At 43.7% G+C, this 18651-nt stretch overlaps 9 non-coding genes and 1 pseudogene across 9 annotated transcripts; all 10 read left to right on the top strand.

Annotated features, from left to right (window-relative positions):
* The first annotated feature begins 2018 nt into the window (after positions 1 to 2018).
* Positions 2019 to 2217, top strand: LOC141211760 (U2 spliceosomal RNA). Its single transcript, XR_012281688.1, has one exon. It is a non-coding gene; the product is annotated as a U2 spliceosomal RNA (small nuclear RNA).
* A 6070-nt stretch (positions 2218 to 8287) lies between these two features.
* On the top strand, positions 8288 to 8486 carry LOC141211759 (U2 spliceosomal RNA). Its single transcript, XR_012281687.1, has one exon. It is a non-coding gene; the product is annotated as a U2 spliceosomal RNA (small nuclear RNA).
* Positions 8487 to 9601: 1115 nt separating this feature from the next.
* LOC141211185 (U2 spliceosomal RNA) lies at positions 9602 to 9792 on the top strand. Its single transcript, XR_012281168.1, has one exon. It is a non-coding gene; the product is annotated as a U2 spliceosomal RNA (small nuclear RNA).
* Positions 9793 to 10907: 1115 nt separating this feature from the next.
* LOC141211174 (U2 spliceosomal RNA) lies at positions 10908 to 11098 on the top strand. The gene has a single exon (XR_012281157.1). It is a non-coding gene; the product is annotated as a U2 spliceosomal RNA (small nuclear RNA).
* A 1115-nt stretch (positions 11099 to 12213) lies between these two features.
* Positions 12214 to 12404, top strand: LOC141211161 (U2 spliceosomal RNA). The gene has a single exon (XR_012281145.1). It is a non-coding gene; the product is annotated as a U2 spliceosomal RNA (small nuclear RNA).
* A 1115-nt stretch (positions 12405 to 13519) lies between these two features.
* LOC141211745 (U2 spliceosomal RNA) lies at positions 13520 to 13710 on the top strand. The gene has a single exon (XR_012281679.1). It is a non-coding gene; the product is annotated as a U2 spliceosomal RNA (small nuclear RNA).
* A 1115-nt stretch (positions 13711 to 14825) lies between these two features.
* Positions 14826 to 15016, top strand: LOC141211150 (U2 spliceosomal RNA). The gene has a single exon (XR_012281134.1). It is a non-coding gene; the product is annotated as a U2 spliceosomal RNA (small nuclear RNA).
* Positions 15017 to 16134: 1118 nt separating this feature from the next.
* LOC141211138 (U2 spliceosomal RNA) lies at positions 16135 to 16325 on the top strand. Its single transcript, XR_012281123.1, has one exon. It is a non-coding gene; the product is annotated as a U2 spliceosomal RNA (small nuclear RNA).
* A 1115-nt stretch (positions 16326 to 17440) lies between these two features.
* Positions 17441 to 17532, top strand: LOC141211853 (U2 spliceosomal RNA; annotated as a pseudogene).
* Positions 17533 to 18327: 795 nt separating this feature from the next.
* Positions 18328 to 18514, top strand: LOC141211741 (U2 spliceosomal RNA). Its single transcript, XR_012281677.1, has one exon. It is a non-coding gene; the product is annotated as a U2 spliceosomal RNA (small nuclear RNA).
* The last annotated feature ends 137 nt before the right edge of the window (positions 18515 to 18651 follow it).

Genomic DNA, 18651 nt, shown 5'->3' with positions numbered 1-18651 from the left:
GTTTTACTCATGGGATTTTATCGGTTTCTATGCGTAGGGGGATTGTTACGCTGATTCATAAGAAAGGGGACATGAGGGATATTAAAAATTGGAGGCCCATAACATTGTTAAACAGTGATTACAAAATTATTTCTAAAATTGTGGCTGGTAGACTGGCAGATGTGATAGGTGATATGGTGGGGGAGTATCAGGCATGTGCAGTGCCTGGTAGGAAAATTTCAGATAATTTGCTGCTTCTAAGAGACTTAATTTATCAGGCTAATTTGAATAAGAATGCTCTTTTGTTACAGTCGGTGGACCTGGAGAAAGCCTTTGATAAAATATCACATAGATTTTTGTTCTCTGCTTTAAGTCACCTTGGTGTTCCGGATAAATTATTGATGGTCATTAAGAGTTTTTATTGTGGGGTCAGTAGCCAGATTTTAGTTAATGGGCATGTGAGTTCCAGTTTTAATATTTTATCGGGAGTTAGGCAGGGTTGTCCCCTGTCACCAATTCTTTTTATCTGTGTGGTGGAGGCCCTTTTAAAAAGTGTGCAAGTTGACAAGTGTGTGGCTGGTGTTTTTATTCCTGGGGGATCCGGGGGTCCAGTCAAGTCTTTAAGTTATATGGATGATATTGTTTTTACTTGTGGTTCACAGGCGGATCTCAATAGAGTGAATTTGCACGTAAGGATTTTTTGTTGTGTGGCTGGTATGGCGGTGAATTGGGGAAAGTGCCAGCTTTGTAACTTTGGGAGGCAGGTTGAGGTTAACGTGGCAGGAGTGGAGAGTAGGGAGGAAATTGAGGTTCTTGGTGTCATCTTTGAGAAGGAACTGAAAGGGAAAAGCAGCCTGAAGATTCTAGAAGACAAAATGGATCAGAAGTTGAACTTTTGGAAACTAAGGAACCTGTCGCTGAGAGGGAAAGTGCTGGTAATCAAGTCTGTGATTCTCCCGCTTCTGCTGTACACTGCTTTGATTTTCCCACCTGCTGTGCTTTGGACAAAGAGAGTGACAAGGAAACTGTTTGTGTTTTTTTGGGGATCCAAAATGGAGAAACTAAGAAGAGGAATGGTTATGTGTTCTGTGGAAAATGGGGGTTGTGATTTTCCTAACATTGACTTATTTTTAAGAATGCATTATTTTTTGAACATTTATAAATTATCCCAGTGCAATAACAGGACTGCGGACATGTGCAAATATTTAGCAGGACGGCTTTTCCAGAAATGGAGCTGGTGTGAGAAGGATTTAAGAAAACCAGTTTCGTTTGTGATACCGTTTTTTTATGTGGTGCTTAGGTCCTTCTATGATCAAAATGGGATAAGCTCCATGGTTAGACCGGACAAAAAACTGATTGTCTCAGGTATTAAGAAGAAGGAGATGTTATGTGATGTGCCGTTTTGTAATAATGCACAGTCTGGACAGGTGTGGAAGCTTTTTTTCCTGCGTGGAATCAGCAACAGACAGAAGGATGTAAACTGGATGGCGTTGCATGGATGCTTGCCAACAAGGGCTTTTTTGAATGACCGGGGGATAAAGGTTCAAGAACTATGTCCTAGGGAAGGTTGCAATAAGGTGGAAACAATACAGCATATTTTTTGGGACTGTTTTTTTGCTAAAAAAGTTTTTACCTTGTTGTCACGTATGTTTGTTGCTTTAGTTGGTTTTCATTGTTTCGATTTTGAAAGGATTTTAATAGGTCAAGATTTTAAGTACTCGCAAAGGAAGCGGGCAAGCTGGATTATTTTTGTCATATATAAAGAGGTTTTATGGGACGTTCGGAATTTGGTGATTTTTAAAAAGATTGTTTTTTCCCCCATGGAATGCAGAAAGATTTTTCTTGCCAGACTGTTTTATGCCTATTTATTGGATAAAAAGAAGTATGGTGAGACAGCAGCAGAAGCACTCTGGAACTTTTCACATTGGACTTCTTACAGTAAGTAACAGTTAATTGCAGGGTTGTGTTTTTTGGGATTTTGTTTTTGGTTTTCCGAATGATGATTTGAGAACCCGTTATGTGAATATGCGCTATGATGCATAAATTAATGTGTGTCTTAATCTGAGGAAAAAAAAAAAAAAAAAATCTGTTCTTATCAGTTTAATATCTGATACGTCCCCTATCTGGGGACCATATATTAAATGGATTTTTAGAACAGGGAGATGGAAAAAGAGCTTGCTCTGTCCACTCCACGCATTGACCTGGTATTGCAGTATCTCCAGGACCGGTGCACCCCTTCTTTAATGCAGTTTCTAAAATCAGAAAGAATTGAATTCAATGTTTTTTGTTCATTTTGCTTGTTTGTCGGATTTTGGGATGGACTCTTTGGCTTTGCTTTTCTTCTCCTCATTGGATTTTTCATGTTCAAAGTTGCAGAAGCCAGATTACAAGCTCATTTTGGTTCAACTTCAGCAACTGTGCATTGCATTGCCATGTAATGTGATGCAATGCTATCTTTCTAGCTCTCCCTTTTTACTTCCTTTTGGATAAACAGACATATTAGGCAAGCATTTTGGAGCTTTCACCTAAATAACTACAGGTGGTGAGATAAGCTGCACAATATAATTGACCTTTCAGTATATTGTTGCACACACACCATCTATTTAGCAAATGCCCTTGTTATCAACAGCAGCCTTTTAAACTCACCTGAGCTAACAGGTATGTGCGCTGGTTACTCTGCTGCGCTTAAAATTTCTTTTTTGGTTTGCTACAATGCCTTTTCTGAAACGTTGTCTCCTTCTGCTGGAACACTGACTTCTTTCATTTAATGCCTGCAGACTATAAAAGAGAACCCAACCCAAAAAGTTTGGTTGATTAGTCTGTGGCATTCTGTTAAACTGTTGCTTATGGCGGTCTCTGTGAGCTTCTCAGCGACATTCAGCCAGCCAGGTATCCTGCCTGCAGTAGATGGAATGTGGCAATGGAACGCTGGCTGCGCGTGTCATAATAGGCTCTGAGCCTTTATATACCTGTGCACAGCAGCAGCCACCTTCAGTCTGCTGCTGGACAGCCAGCAGCAGCAGCAGCAGGAGAGGTATGTAATCAGGAGCCCTCCTGCTAAGGGTAGACAGCTGCTCGTTCCACCCCACCCCCCGCCTTAATTGGTTCTCCTCCCTTCCAACGGTGTTGAGGCAGGTGGGAACAGCAGGGGGTGAAGGTGCTGTGTTTAAAGAGGTGGAGTTATGCAGATCTAAAACGCGTGGATTGCAGCAGCAGCAAGCCGAAAAGTGCAGGCATGTAAGGGATCTAGAGGTTGACAACATGTCTTCTTAACGGGAGTCCAGGAGCTCATCTCCACAAATGGACTTTTCAGGATCCTTGGGTGGCTCCGTAGTTTGAAACCAATTCTGGTTATCGCTTCTCGGCCTTTTGGCAAGATCAGTGGTGGTTTTCTGCTGCTGGTGTTGTTTGGAGGGCAGTTGTGACTGGGGTTCCCCCTTGTGGGGCCCTAGTGTGCGATTGAGCGGCGATTGTGTTTATCTGCTGTAAAAATGGTGGAGAAAACACGTGGATTAGAGGACTCGGTCCGTCTGAAGGTGGCTGCAGGTCATGAAGGAGAAATCGGTTTGGACCAAGTTTGCGTTGATGTCTTGAAGAACATTAATGGCTTCAAGGTAACGGATGTATTGGCACTGCAGGATTTTCAGAAACAAGGAATTTATGATATCACTTTTGTTTCTTTGAGTATTTGCCAGAGAGTCTACATGGAGTTGGTACGAATGAAGGAAGAAAAGGAATTGAAATGCCTAGAGTTTATTGCACTGGAACCTCTGTTCCAGCAGACATATAAGTATGTGGTTGTGCACATGTATAACCCTAAAGTTCCGGATGAGACTGTTTCCAATTTTTTAGCTCGGTATTGTAGTGAGGTTAAATTTTTGGGAAGAATGAAGAACAAATACAATTATCTAAATGGCAAGAGGAGATATGTTGTAAAACTGAGACCGGATGATAGAGCTATTGGGGGTGCCAAGAGCATTCCTGCACAGTTTTCTATCGGAGGAGAAAGGGGATTTTGTTTTTATAATGGACAGATGGAATATTGTAGGAAGTGTCATGAGTTTGGACATGTTCAGAAGGATTGTCCAGTGCAAGGTGATGTTTGTAGAGGTTGTGGGAAATCTGGGCATGTTGCAAGTGGTTGCCCAATGAATAAGGTGTGTGATTTGTGTGGACATGCAGATCACCTTGCAAGGAAATGTAGATTGTGGGCTCAGATTCCTAGGTCACAGGTGGACGCTGAAGAGAGGCAGAAGAAGACTCGGCAGGAAAGTGGGGAGGAGGGCGAAGGCTCAGACTCAGAGGGGGAAAGCCAAAAACAAGATGGTGGTAGGGGAAGAGACCATGCGGTGCCCAAGATGGAGGAAAAGGGGCGGAGCCAGAAGAAAGTTGGTTTGAGGGAGGGGCTGGAAGTAATAAACAAAGTAGCTGATGTGCATGGCCCGGGTGATGGGATGGATTTGTCTAATATGGCGGAGTCAGTGAATCCTGTTTTGGGAAGAGATGGGGGTGAGGAAATGGAGGTTTTGGAGGAGGAGGATTCTGATTCGGATGGAACTATAACCCCTCAGCAGCGTGATAGGGTTAACAGTGATTGGAGTGAAAATGAGGAGGAAGATGATGGCAAGGAGGAGAGTTATGCCTCCGTGATTAAAAGAAGTAAGGTGGAGGGGTGTTGGTCTGGGGGGCAGGAAGATCCAGTCTCCCTAAGACCAGGTTATTCTAACAGGGACTCGAGTTCTGAGTCGCCTGATATACGTAGAAAAGTGAGTGGCAGGAGTGGGTTTTCTCCTGGTTCATGATGGATCGGGTATGGTGGAGATTTTTTCCTGTTGTTATGATGGCGTTGTGTGTTGCTTCTCTGAATGTACGAGGGATTGGTTCTGCTTGTAGGAGAGCAGGGATACTGGAGTACATTGAGAGTGTGAATGCAGATATTGTCTGTCTGCAGGAATGTGTAATTAAATCTGCCCCGCATGAGAGTGAGTGGAATAAGGGGCAATCTTTTTGGTCCCCATGCTCAGAAAACAGGAATGAAGGGGTGGGCATTTTACTGTGTAATTCCAGTCTAAAGGTTTTAGAGTTTAAAGTAATCATACCTGGGAGATGTTTGTTTTTATTAGTGGATTTTTTAGGTCAGCGGGTACGGGTTTTTAATGTTTATGCCCCTGCTGATAAACAAGCAAGAGTTGGGTTTTTGGAGTCTCTAAAGTTGTTTTTACCAGGCAGAGACTTCACTATAGTGGCTGGAGATTTTAATTGTGTCAGATCCGCAAAAGATCGTAAGAGCTCTACGGAAGGTAGGACTGATGTTACGTCTAATATTTTAAATCAGATTGTGCAGGATTTACGCTACACGGATGCTGGTCTGATGGTTGGGCCAAGTGATAAGTTCACATACATATCAGATAGTGGACGTAGTGTTTCCCGAATTGACTATGTTTTTATGTCTGAAGGGATTAAGGTGGCCAAGTGCAACCACGTGATGACGACTTTTTCTGACCACAAGATGATAGTGGTAGATCTGTGTATAGCTGAGTCCCTGGCTTTTGGAAAGGGACTCTGGAAGCTGAACGTAAGCCTGCTGGAAGAGGAGAGTGTTAAGGTTGGTTTTAATAAAGTGTTTTTGTCTTGTGTGTCTGAACAGCACCTTTTTAAAGATTTGCTAGAGTGGTGGGACTGGGCTAAGGAGAAATTTGCATGTTATTTTAAAGGGGTGTGTTTTAGGAGAGCGAAAGCCAAAAGGGATCATGATGCTGCTGTTATTTCAAAATTGGAAGTACTCCATAAGTTTAAGAGAGCGGGGATGGAGGTGGATAAAGAGATTGCAGATTTGAAGGACGAACTGAAGAAGATACTTATTGAAAAAGGGAAGACTATTATGTTTAAGGCAAAAATAAAGCACATGGAGGAAAATGAGCAATGTTCGAGATACTTTTTTAAAAAATGTTTTAAACCTAAAGGGGTTTTTAAGTCTGTTTTTTCTCCTGCAGGGGAGGTATCTGGGGATGAGATGATTGGCAGTATTCTTTCCTTTTATGAAACACTCTTCTCTAACGATAGTAGAGCCAGTGATGCGGAAATTAATGATTATTGCAAAGTATTAACTAATAATATTCCTGAGGAGAAAATTGGGTTTTTAAGTGAGGAGGTTGGGAAAGATGAAATTAGACGGGCAGTGGATGGCTTGGCGAAAGGCAAGACGCCAGGCTGTGATGGTCTTCCTGCTGAATTTTATGTTAGATTTTGGGATATTATAGGTGTGGAGTTTTCCCGGGTGGTGCAATATGGTTTTACTCATGGGATTTTATCGGTTTCTATGCGTAGGGGGATTGTTACGCTGATTCATAAGAAAGGGGACATGAGGGATATTAAAAATTGGAGGCCCATAACATTGTTAAACAGTGATTACAAAATTATTTCTAAAATTGTGGCTGGTAGACTGGCAGATGTGATAGGTGATATGGTGGGGGAGTATCAGGCATGTGCAGTGCCTGGTAGGAAAATTTCAGATAATTTGCTGCTTCTAAGAGACTTAATTTATCAGGCTAATTTGAATAAGAATGCTCTTTTGTTACAGTCGGTGGACCTGGAGAAAGCCTTTGATAAAATATCACATAGATTTTTGTTCTCTGCTTTAAGTCACCTTGGTGTTCCGGATAAATTATTGATGGTCATTAAGAGTTTTTATTGTGGGGTCAGTAGCCAGATTTTAGTTAATGGGCATGTGAGTTCCAGTTTTAATATTTTATCGGGAGTTAGGCAGGGTTGTCCCCTGTCACCAATTCTTTTTATCTGTGTGGTGGAGGCCCTTTTAAAAAGTGTGCAAGTTGACAAGTGTGTGGCTGGTGTTTTTATTCCTGGGGGATCCGGGGGTCCAGTCAAGTCTTTAAGTTATATGGATGATATTGTTTTTACTTGTGGTTCACAGGCGGATCTCAATAGAGTGAATTTGCACGTAAGGATTTTTTGTTGTGTGGCTGGTATGGCGGTGAATTGGGGAAAGTGCCAGCTTTGTAACTTTGGGAGGCAGGTTGAGGTTAACGTGGCAGGAGTGGAGAGTAGGGAGGAAATTGAGGTTCTTGGTGTCATCTTTGAGAAGGAACTGAAAGGGAAAAGCAGCCTGAAGATTCTAGAAGACAAAATGGATCAGAAGTTGAACTTTTGGAAACTAAGGAACCTGTCGCTGAGAGGGAAAGTGCTGGTAATCAAGTCTGTGATTCTCCCGCTTCTGCTGTACACTGCTTTGATTTTCCCACCTGCTGTGCTTTGGACAAAGAGAGTGACAAGGAAACTGTTTGTGTTTTTTTGGGGATCCAAAATGGAGAAACTAAGAAGAGGAATGGTTATGTGTTCTGTGGAAAATGGGGGTTGTGATTTTCCTAACATTGACTTATTTTTAAGAATGCATTATTTTTTGAACATTTATAAATTATCCCAGTGCAATAACAGGACTGCGGACATGTGCAAATATTTAGCAGGACGGCTTTTCCAGAAATGGAGCTGGTGTGAGAAGGATTTAAGAAAACCAGTTTCGTTTGTGATACTGTTTTTTTATGTGGTGCTTAGGTCCTTCTATGATCAAAATGGGATAAGCTCCATGGTTAGACCGGACAAAAAACTGATTGTCTCAGGTATTAAGAAGAAGGAGATGTTATGTGATGTGCCGTTTTGTAATAATGCACAGTCTGGACAGGTGTGGAAGCTTTTTTTCATGCGTGGAATCAGCAACAGACAGAAGGATGTAACCTGGATGGCGTTGCATGGATGCTTGCCAACAAGGGCTTTTTTGAATGACCGGGGGATAACGGTTCAAGAACTATGTCCTAGGGAAGGTTGCAATAAGGTGGAAACAATACAGCATATTTTTTGGGACTGTTTTTTTGCTAAAAAAGTTTTTACCTTGTTGTCACGTATGTTTGTTGCTTTAGTTGGTTTTCATTGTTTCGATTTTGAAAGGATTTTATTAGGTCAAGATTTTAAGTACTCACAAAGGAAGCGGGCAAGCTGGATTATTTTTGTCATATATAAAGAGGTTTTATGGGACGTTCGGAATTTGGTGATTTTTAAAAAGATTGTTTTTTCCCCCATGGAATGCAGAAAGATTTTTCTTGCTAGACTGTTTTATGCCTATTTATTGGATAAAAAGAAGTATGGTGAGACAGCAGCAGAAGCACTCTGGAACTTTTCACATTGGACTTCTTACAGTAAGTAACAGTTAATTGCAGGGTTGTGTTTTTTGGGATTTTGTTTTTGTTTTTCCGAATGATGATTTGAGAACCCGTTATGTGAATATGCGCTATGATGCATAAATTAATGTGGGTCTTAATCTGAGGAAAAAAAAAAAAAAAAAATCTGTTCTTATCAGTTTAATATCTGATACGTCCCCTATCTGGGGACCATATATTAAATGGATTTTTAGAACAGGGAGATGGAAAAAGAGCTTGCTCTGTCCACTCCACGCATTGACCTGGTATTGCAGTATCTCCAGGACCGGTGCACCCCTTCTTTAATGCAGTTTCTAAAATCAGAAAGAATTGAATTCAATGTTTTTTGTTCATTTTGCTTGTTTGTCGGATTTTGGGATGGACTCTTTGGCTTTGCTTTTCTTCTCCTCATTGGATTTTTCATGTTCAAAGTTGCAGAAGCCAGATTACAAGCTCATTTTGGTTCAACTTCAGCAACTGTGCATTGCATTGCCATGTAATGTGATGCAATGCTATCTTTCTAGCTCTCCCTTTTTACTTCCTTTTGGATAAACAGACATATTAGGCAAGCATTTTGGAGCTTTCACCTAAATAACTACAGGTGGTGAGATAAGCTGCACAATATAATTGACCTTTCAGTATATTGTTGCACACACACCATCTATTTAGCAAATGCCCTTGTTATCAACAGCAGCCTTTTAAACTCACCTGAGCTAACAGGTATGTGCGCTGGTTACTCTGCTGCGCTTAAAATTTCTTTTTTGGTTTGCTACAATGCCTTTTCTGAAACGTTGTCTCCTTCTGCTGGAACACTGACTTCTTTCATTTAATGCCTGCAGACTATAAAAGAGAACCCAACCCAAAAAGTTTGGTTGATTAGTCTGTGGCATTCTGTTAAACTGTTGCTTATGGCGGTCTCTGTGAGCTTCTCAGCGACATTCAGCCAGCCAGGTATCCTGCCTGCAGTAGATGGAATGTGGCAATGGAACGCTGGCTGCGCGTGTCATAATAGGCTCTGAGCCTTTATATACCTGTGCACAGCAGCAGCCACCTTCAGTCTGCTGCTGGACAGCCAGCAGCAGCAGCAGCAGGAGAGGTATGTAATCAGGAGCCCTCCTGCTAAGGGTAGACAGCTGCTCGTTCCACCCCACCCCCCGCCTTAATTGGTTCTCCTCCCTTCCAACGGTGTTGAGGCGGGTGGGAACAGCAGGGGGTGAAGGTGCTGTGTTTAAAGAGGTGGAGTTATGCAGATCTAAAACGCGTGGATTGCAGCAGCAGCAAGCCGAAAAGTGCAGGCATGTAAGGGATCTAGAGGTTGACAACATGTCTTCTTAACGGGAGTCCAGGAGCTCATCTCCACAAATGGACTTTTCAGGATCCTTGGGTGGCTCCGTAGTTTGAAACCAATTCTGGTTATCGCTTCTCGGCCTTTTGGCTAAGATCAAGTGTAGTATCTGTTCTTATCAGTTTAATATCTGATACGTCCCCTATCTGGGGACCATATATTAAATGGATTTTTAGAACAGGGAGATGGAAAAAGAGCTTGCTCTGTCCACTCCACGCATTGACCTGGTATTGCAGTATCTCCAGGACCGGTGCACCCCTTCTTTAATGCAGTTTCTAAAATCAGAAAGAATTGAATTCAATGTTTTTTGTTCATTTTGCTTGTTTGTCGGATTTTGGGATGGACTCTTTGGCTTTGCTTTTCTTCTCCTCATTGGATTTTTCATGTTCAAAGTTGCAGAAGCCAGATTACAAGCTCATTTTGGTTCAACTTCAGCAACTGTGCATTGCATTGCCATGTAATGTGATGCAATGCTATCTTTCTAGCTCTCCCTTTTTACTTCCTTTTGGATAAACAGACATATTAGGCAAGCATTTTGGAGCTTTCACCTAAATAACTACAGGTGGTGAGATAAGCTGCACAATATAATTGACCTTTCAGTATATTGTTGCACACACACCATCTATTTAGCAAATGCCCTTGTTATCAACAGCAGCCTTTTAAACTCACCTGAGCTAACAGGTATGTGCGCTGGTTACTCTGCTGCGCTTAAAATTTCTTTTTTGGTTTGCTACAATGCCTTTTCTGAAACGTTGTCTCCTTCTGCTGGAACACTGACTTCTTTCATTTAATGCCTGCAGACTATAAAAGAGAACCCAACCCAAAAAGTTTGGTTGATTAGTCTGTGGCATTCTGTTAAACTGTTGCTTATGGCGGTCTCTGTGAGCTTCTCAGCGACATTCAGCCAGCCAGGTATCCTGCCTGCAGTAGATGGAATGTGGCAATGGAACGCTGGCTGCGCGTGTCATAATAGGCTCTGAGCCTTTATATACCTGTGCACAGCAGCAGCCACCTTCAGTCTGCTGCTGGACAGCCAGCAGCAGCAGCAGCAGGAGAGGTATGTAATCAGGAGCCCTCCTGCTAAGGGTAGACAGCTGCTCGTTCCACCCCACCCCCCGCCTTAATTGGTTCTCCTCCCTTCCAACGGTGTTGAGGCGGGTGGGAACAGCAGGGGGTGAAGGTGCTGTGTTTAAAGAGGTGGAGTTATGCAGATCTAAAACGCGTGGATTGCAGCAGCAGCAAGCCGAAAAGTGCAGGCATGTAAGGGATCTAGAGGTTGACAACATGTCTTCTTAACGGGAGTCCAGGAGCTCATCTCCACAAATGGACTTTTCAGGATCCTTGGGTGGCTCCGTAGTTTGAAACCAATTCTGGTTATCGCTTCTCGGCCTTTTGGCTAAGATCAAGTGTAGTATCTGTTCTTATCAGTTTAATATCTGATACGTCCCCTATCTGGGGACCATATATTAAATGGATTTTTAGAACAGGGAGATGGAAAAAGAGCTTGCTCTGTCCACTCCACGCATTGACCTGGTATTGCAGTATCTCCAGGACCGGTGCACCCCTTCTTTAATGCAGTTTCTAAAATCAGAAAGAATTGAATTCAATGTTTTTTGTTCATTTTGCTTGTTTGTCGGATTTTGGGATGGACTCTTTGGCTTTGCTTTTCTTCTCCTCATTGGATTTTTCATGTTCAAAGTTGCAGAAGCCAGATTACAAGCTCATTTTGGTTCAACTTCAGCAACTGTGCATTGCATTGCCATGTAATGTGATGCAATGCTATCTTTCTAGCTCTCCCTTTTTACTTCCTTTTGGATAAACAGACATATTAGGCAAGCATTTTGGAGCTTTCACCTAAATAACTACAGGTGGTGAGATAAGCTGCACAATATAATTGACCTTTCAGTATATTGTTGCACACACACCATCTATTTAGCAAATGCCCTTGTTATCAACAGCAGCCTTTTAAACTCACCTGAGCTAACAGGTATGTGCGCTGGTTACTCTGCTGCGCTTAAAATTTCTTTTTTGGTTTGCTACAATGCCTTTTCTGAAACGTTGTCTCCTTCTGCTGGAACACTGACTTCTTTCATTTAATGCCTGCAGACTATAAAAGAGAACCCAACCCAAAAAGTTTGGTTGATTAGTCTGTGGCATTCTGTTAAACTGTTGCTTATGGCGGTCTCTGTGAGCTTCTCAGCGACATTCAGCCAGCCAGGTATCCTGCCTGCAGTAGATGGAATGTGGCAATGGAACGCTGGCTGCGCGTGTCATAATAGGCTCTGAGCCTTTATATACCTGTGCACAGCAGCAGCCACCTTCAGTCTGCTGCTGGACAGCCAGCAGCAGCAGCAGCAGGAGAGGTATGTAATCAGGAGCCCTCCTGCTAAGGGTAGACAGCTGCTCGTTCCACCCCACCCCCCGCCTTAATTGGTTCTCCTCCCTTCCAACGGTGTTGAGGCGGGTGGGAACAGCAGGGGGTGAAGGTGCTGTGTTTAAAGAGGTGGAGTTATGCAGATCTAAAACGCGTGGATTGCAGCAGCAGCAAGCCGAAAAGTGCAGGCATGTAAGGGATCTAGAGGTTGACAACATGTCTTCTTAACGGGAGTCCAGGAGCTCATCTCCACAAATGGACTTTTCAGGATCCTTGGGTGGCTCCGTAGTTTGAAACCAATTCTGGTTATCGCTTCTCGGCCTTTTGGCTAAGATCAAGTGTAGTATCTGTTCTTATCAGTTTAATATCTGATACGTCCCCTATCTGGGGACCATATATTAAATGGATTTTTAGAACAGGGAGATGGAAAAAGAGCTTGCTCTGTCCACTCCACGCATTGACCTGGTATTGCAGTATCTCCAGGACCGGTGCACCCCTTCTTTAATGCAGTTTCTAAAATCAGAAAGAATTGAATTCAATGTTTTTTGTTCATTTTGCTTGTTTGTCGGATTTTGGGATGGACTCTTTGGCTTTGCTTTTCTTCTCCTCATTGGATTTTTCATGTTCAAAGTTGCAGAAGCCAGATTACAAGCTCATTTTGGTTCAACTTCAGCAACTGTGCATTGCATTGCCATGTAATGTGATGCAATGCTATCTTTCTAGCTCTCCCTTTTTACTTCCTTTTGGATAAACAGACATATTAGGCAAGCATTTTGGAGCTTTCACCTAAATAACTACAGGTGGTGAGATAAGCTGCACAATATAATTGACCTTTCAGTATATTGTTGCACACACACCATCTATTTAGCAAATGCCCTTGTTATCAACAGCAGCCTTTTAAACTCACCTGAGCTAACAGGTATGTGCGCTGGTTACTCTGCTGCGCTTAAAATTTCTTTTTTGGTTTGCTACAATGCCTTTTCTGAAACGTTGTCTCCTTCTGCTGGAACACTGACTTCTTTCATTTAATGCCTGCAGACTATAAAAGAGAACCCAACCCAAAAAGTTTGGTTGATTAGTCTGTGGCATTCTGTTAAACTGTTGCTTATGGCGGTCTCTGTGAGCTTCTCAGCGACATTCAGCCAGCCAGGTATCCTGCCTGCAGTAGATGGAATGTGGCAATGGAACGCTGGCTGCGCGTGTCATAATAGGCTCTGAGCCTTTATATACCTGTGCACAGCAGCAGCCACCTTCAGTCTGCTGCTGGACAGCCAGCAGCAGCAGCAGCAGGAGAGGTATGTAATCAGGAGCCCTCCTGCTAAGGGTAGACAGCTGCTCGTTCCACCCCACCCCCCGCCTTAATTGGTTCTCCTCCCTTCCAACGGTGTTGAGGCGGGTGGGAACAGCAGGGGGTGAAGGTGCTGTGTTTAAAGAGGTGGAGTTATGCAGATCTAAAACGCGTGGATTGCAGCAGCAGCAAGCCGAAAAGTGCAGGCATGTAAGGGATCTAGAGGTTGACAACATGTCTTCTTAACGGGAGTCCAGGAGCTCATCTCCACAAATGGACTTTTCAGGATCCTTGGGTGGCTCCGTAGTTTGAAACCAATTCTGGTTATCGCTTCTCGGCCTTTTGGCTAAGATCAAGTGTAGTATCTGTTCTTATCAGTTTAATATCTGATACGTCCCCTATCTGGGGACCATATATTAAATGGATTTTTGGAACAGGGAGATGGAAAAAGAGCTTGCTCTGTCCACTCCACGCATTGACCTGGTATTGCAGTATCTCCAGGACCGGTGCACCCCTTCTTTAATGCAGTTTCTAAAATCAGAAAGAATTGAATTCAATGTTTTTTGTTCATTTTGCTTGTTTGTCGGATTTTGGGATGGACTCTTTGGCTTTGCTTTTCTTCTCCTCATTGGATTTTTCATGTTCAAAGTTGCAGAAGCCAGATTACAAGCTCATTTTGGTTCAACTTCAGCAACTGTGCATTGCATTGCCATGTAATGTGATGCAATGCTATCTTTCTAGCTCTCCCTTTTTACTTCCTTTTGGATAAACAGACATATTAGGCAAGCATTTTGGAGCTTTCACCTAAATAACTACAGGTGGTGAGATAAGCTGCACAATATAATTGACCTTTCAGTATATTGTTGCACACACACCATCTATTTAGCAAATGCCCTTGTTATCAACAGCAGCCTTTTAAACTCACCTGAGCTAACAGGTATGTGCGCTGGTTACTCTGCTGCGCTTAAAATTTCTTTTTTGGTTTGCTACAATGCCTTTTCTGAAACGTTGTCTCCTTCTGCTGGAACACTGACTTCTTTCATTTAATGCCTGCAGACTATAAAAGAGAACCCAACCCAAAAAGTTTGGTTGATTAGTCTGTGGCATTCTGTTAAACTGTTGCTTATGGCGGTCTCTGTGAGCTTCTCAGCGACATTCAGCCAGCCAGGTATCCTGCCTGCAGTAGATGGAATGTGGCAATGGAACGCTGGCTGCGCGTGTCATAATAGGCTCTGAGCCTTTATATACCTGTGCACAGCAGCAGCCACCTTCAGTCTGCTGCTGGACAGCCAGCAGCAGCAGCAGCAGGAGAGGTATGTAATCAGGAGCCCTCCTGCTAAGGGTAGACAGCTGCTCGTTCCACCCCACCCCCCGCCTTAATTGGTTCTCCTCCCTTCCAACGGTGTTGAGGCGGGTGGGAACAGCAGGGGGTGAAGGTGCTGTGTTTAAAGAGGTGGAGTTATGCAGATCTAAAACGCGTGGATTGCAGCAGCAGCAAGCCGAAAAGTGCAGGCATGTAAGGGATCTAGAGGTTGACAACATGTCTTCTTAACGGGAGTCCAGGAGCTCATCTCCACAAATGGACTTTTCAGGATCCTTGGGTGGCTCCGTAGTTTGAAACCAATTCTGGTTATCGCTTCTCGGCCTTTTGGCTAAGATCAAGTGTAGTATCTGTTCTTATCAGTTTAATATCTGATACGTCCCCTATCTGGGGACCATATATTAAATGGATTTTTAGAACAGGGAGATGGAAAAAGAGCTTGCTCTGTCCACTCCACGCATTGACCTGGTATTGCAGTATCTCCAGGACCGGTGCACCCCTTCTTTAATGCAGTTTCTAAAATCAGAAAGAATTGAATTCAATGTTTTTTGTTCATTTTGCTTGTTTGTCGGATTTTGGGATGGACTCTTTGGCTTTGCTTTTCTTCTCCTCATTGGATTTTTCATGTTCAAAGTTGCAGAAGCCAGATTACAAGCTCATTTTGGTTCAACTTCAGCAACTGTGCATTGCATTGCCATGTAATGTGATGCAATGCTATCTTTCTAGCTCTCCCTTTTTACTTCCTTTTGGATAAACAGACATATTAGGCAAGCATTTTGGAGCTTTCACCTAAATAACTACAGGTGGTGAGATAAGCTGCACAATATAATTGACCTTTCAGTATATTGTTGCACACACACCATCTATTTAGCAAATGCCCTTGTTATCAACAGCAGCCTTTTAAACTCACCTGAGCTAACAGGTATGTGCGCTGGTTACTCTGCTGCGCTTAAAATTTCTTTTTTGGTTTGCTACAATGCCTTTTCTGAAACGTTGTCTCCTTCTGCTGGAACACTGACTTCTTTCATTTAATGCCTGCAGACTATAAAAGAGAACCCAACCCAAAAAGTTTGGTTGATTAGTCTGTGGCATTCTGTTAAACTGTTGCTTATGGCGGTCTCTGTGAGCTTCTCAGCGACATTCAGCCAGCCAGGTATCCTGCCTGCAGTAGATGGAATGTGGCAATGGAACGCTGGCTGCGCGTGTCATAATAGGCTCTGAGCCTTTATATACCTGTGCACAGCAGCAGCCACCTTCAGTCTGCTGCTGGACAGCCAGCAGCAGCAGCAGCAGCAGGAGAGGTATGTAATCAGGAGCCCTCCTGCTAAGGGTAGACAGCTGCTCGTTCCACCCCACCCCCCGCCTTAATTGGTTCTCCTCCCTTCCAACGGTGTTGAGGCGGGTGGGAACAGCAGGGGGTGAAGGTGCTGTGTTTAAAGAGGTGGAGTTATGCAGATCTAAAACGCGTGGATTGCAGCAGCAGCAAGCCGAAAAGTGCAGGCATGTAAGGGATCTAGAGGTTGACAACATGTCTTCTTAACGGGAGTCCAGGAGCTCATCTCCACAAATGGACTTTTCAGGATCCTTGGGTGGCTCCGTAGTTTGAAACCAATTCTGGTTATCGCTTCTCGGCCTTTTGGCTAAGATCAAGTGTAGTATCTGTTCTTATCAGTTTAATATCTGATACGTCCCCTATCTGGGGACCATATATTAAATGGATTTTTAGAACAGGGAGATGGAAAAAGAGCTTGCTCTGTCCACTCCACGCATTGACCTGGTATTGCAGTATCTCCAGGACCGGTGCACCCCTTCTTTAATGCAGTTTCTAAAATCAGAAAGAATTGAATTCAATGTTTTTTGTTCATTTTGCTTGTTTGTCGGATTTTGGGATGGACTCTTTGGCTTTGCTTTTCTTCTCCTCATTGGATTTTTCATGTTCAAAGTTGCAGAAGCCAGATTACAAGCTCATTTTGGTTCAACTTCAGCAACTGTGCATTGCATTGCCATGTAATATGATGCAATGCTATCTTTCTAGCTCTCCCTTTTTACTTCCTTTTGGATAAACAGACATATTAGGCAAGCATTTTGGAGCTTTCACCTAAATAACTACAGGTGGTGAGATAAGCTGCACAATATAATTGACCTTTCAGTATATTGTTGCACACACACCATCTATTTAGCAAATGCCCTTGTTATCAACAGCAGCCTTTTAAACTCACCTGAGCTAACAGGTATGTGCGCTGGTTACTCTGCTGCGCTTAAAATTTCTTTTTTGGTTTGCTACAATGCCTTTTCTGAAACGTTGTCTCCTTCTGCTGGAACACTGACTTCTTTCATTTAATGCCTGCAGACTATAAAAGAGAACCCAACCCAAAAAGTTTGGTTGATTAGTCTGTGGCATTCTGTTAAACTGTTGCTTATGGCGGTCTCTGTGAGCTTCTCAGCGACATTCAGCCAGCCAGGTATCCTGCCTGCAGTAGATGGAATGTGGCAATGGAACGCTGGCTGCGCGTGTCATAATAGGCTCTGAGCCTTTATATACCTGTGCACAGCAGCAGCCACCTTCAGTCTGCTGCTGGACAGCCAGCAGCAGCAGCAGCAGGAGAGGTATGTAATCAGGAGCCCTCCTGCTAAGGGTAGACAGCTGCTCGTTCCACCCCACCCCCCGCCTTAATTGGTTCTCCTCCCTTCCAACGGTGTTGAGGCGGGTGGGAACAGCAGGGGGTGAAGGTGCTGTGTTTAAAGAGGTGGAGTTATGCAGATCTAAAACGCGTGGATTGCAGCAGCAGCAAGCCGAAAAGTGCAGGCATGTAAGGGATCTAGAGGTTGACAACATGTCTTCTTAACGGGAGTCCAGGAGCTCATCTCCACAAATGGACTTTTCAGGATCCTTGGGTGGCTCCGTAGTTTGAAACCAATTCTGGTTATCGCTTCTCGGCCTTTTGGCTAAGATCAAGTGTAGTATCTTTCGAAAAGGCGGTTTTGGATGTTTGCCGCCCTAGTAGATTGATACATTATGCACACTGGGGTTTAGGCGCTTGTTAGTACGCCAGGTGGCTAATATAGTCATCTGGTGGAAAGCATGGCCCCCCAGGATCGACGCCATTGGGCCGGGGAAGATCGAAAGCCCGAAGTGTGAAGTGCCCCAGGAGTGGTGACCCTGGGGTGCCTTAACTCACTGGGATTGGTAACCCCACTTGAGTTTATGGCACATTTGCACTAGCACTTCAATATTTCTTTCTTCACACACACCCTTATTCCGGGCCTTCTGGCCTTAGGATGGGGAATTTTTCAATTCCCGGTCGAAGGTCCGGGCAGTATTATACTGTGAAACCTTCACTATTTATTTAATTTTTTTTTGTCACTGTGTGTCCACTTTTTCACGTGTGTCCACGTCCTTACTAGGATTTTGTCGGGATGCGGTTCCCTTACGGGTTCCTCTCTTGGCAGGTCTAGGGGGGGAGTGTGTGGCCATCAGGTTCCGCTCCCCCCTGAACCCCCCTGGCTTTCCTCTTTCGGGAGGAGAGCGTTGTTGGCTCCCCTCTTCCGGGAGGGGAGCACAGTCTTTGGCTCCCAGTGCCTTGCTCGGGTGAGAACTCGGGCAGGTATTGAGGGTAAGATTGGGTCGCCTCTGGCTCCGGCTGGAGGTGGCTATTTGTCCCTGTGCCTCGCTGTGGCCTTCTGGCTCGGAGGGACGGGGAATGGTTTGGGGGACCCTTCTCCTTTTGGAGAGGGTTTCAAGAAGACCAGCATCCTAGTGCACTTTTTTTTTGTGGCACTTGTCACATTTTTAAGCGCACTCGGGTTTTGTACACGAATTCGGGCTTTCGATAAAAAAAAAAAAAAATCTGTTCTTATCAGTTTAATATCTGATACGTCCCCTATCTGGGGACCATATATTAAATGGATTTTTAGAACAGGGAGATGGAAAAAGAGCTTGCTCTGTCCACTCCACGCATTGACCTGGTATTGCAGTATCTCCAGGACCGGTGCACCCCTTCTTTAATGCAGTTTCTAAAATCAGAAAGAATTGAATTCAATGTTTTTTGTTCATTTTGCTTGTTTGTCGGATTTTGGGATGGACTCTTTGGCTTTGCTTTTCTTCTCCTCATTGGATTTTTCATGTTCAAAGTTGCA

The sequence above is a fragment of the Phyllobates terribilis genome, unplaced genomic scaffold (genome assembly GCF_046119375.1).
Source record: "Phyllobates terribilis strain yellow unplaced genomic scaffold, ASM4611937v1 Scaffold_170__1_contigs__length_4071412, whole genome shotgun sequence".
NCBI classification, from domain to species: Eukaryota; Metazoa; Chordata; class Amphibia; order Anura; family Dendrobatidae; genus Phyllobates; species Phyllobates terribilis.
Note: the sequence above shows the minus strand (reverse complement) of the source record. Positions and strands in the feature narration are given on the sequence as shown.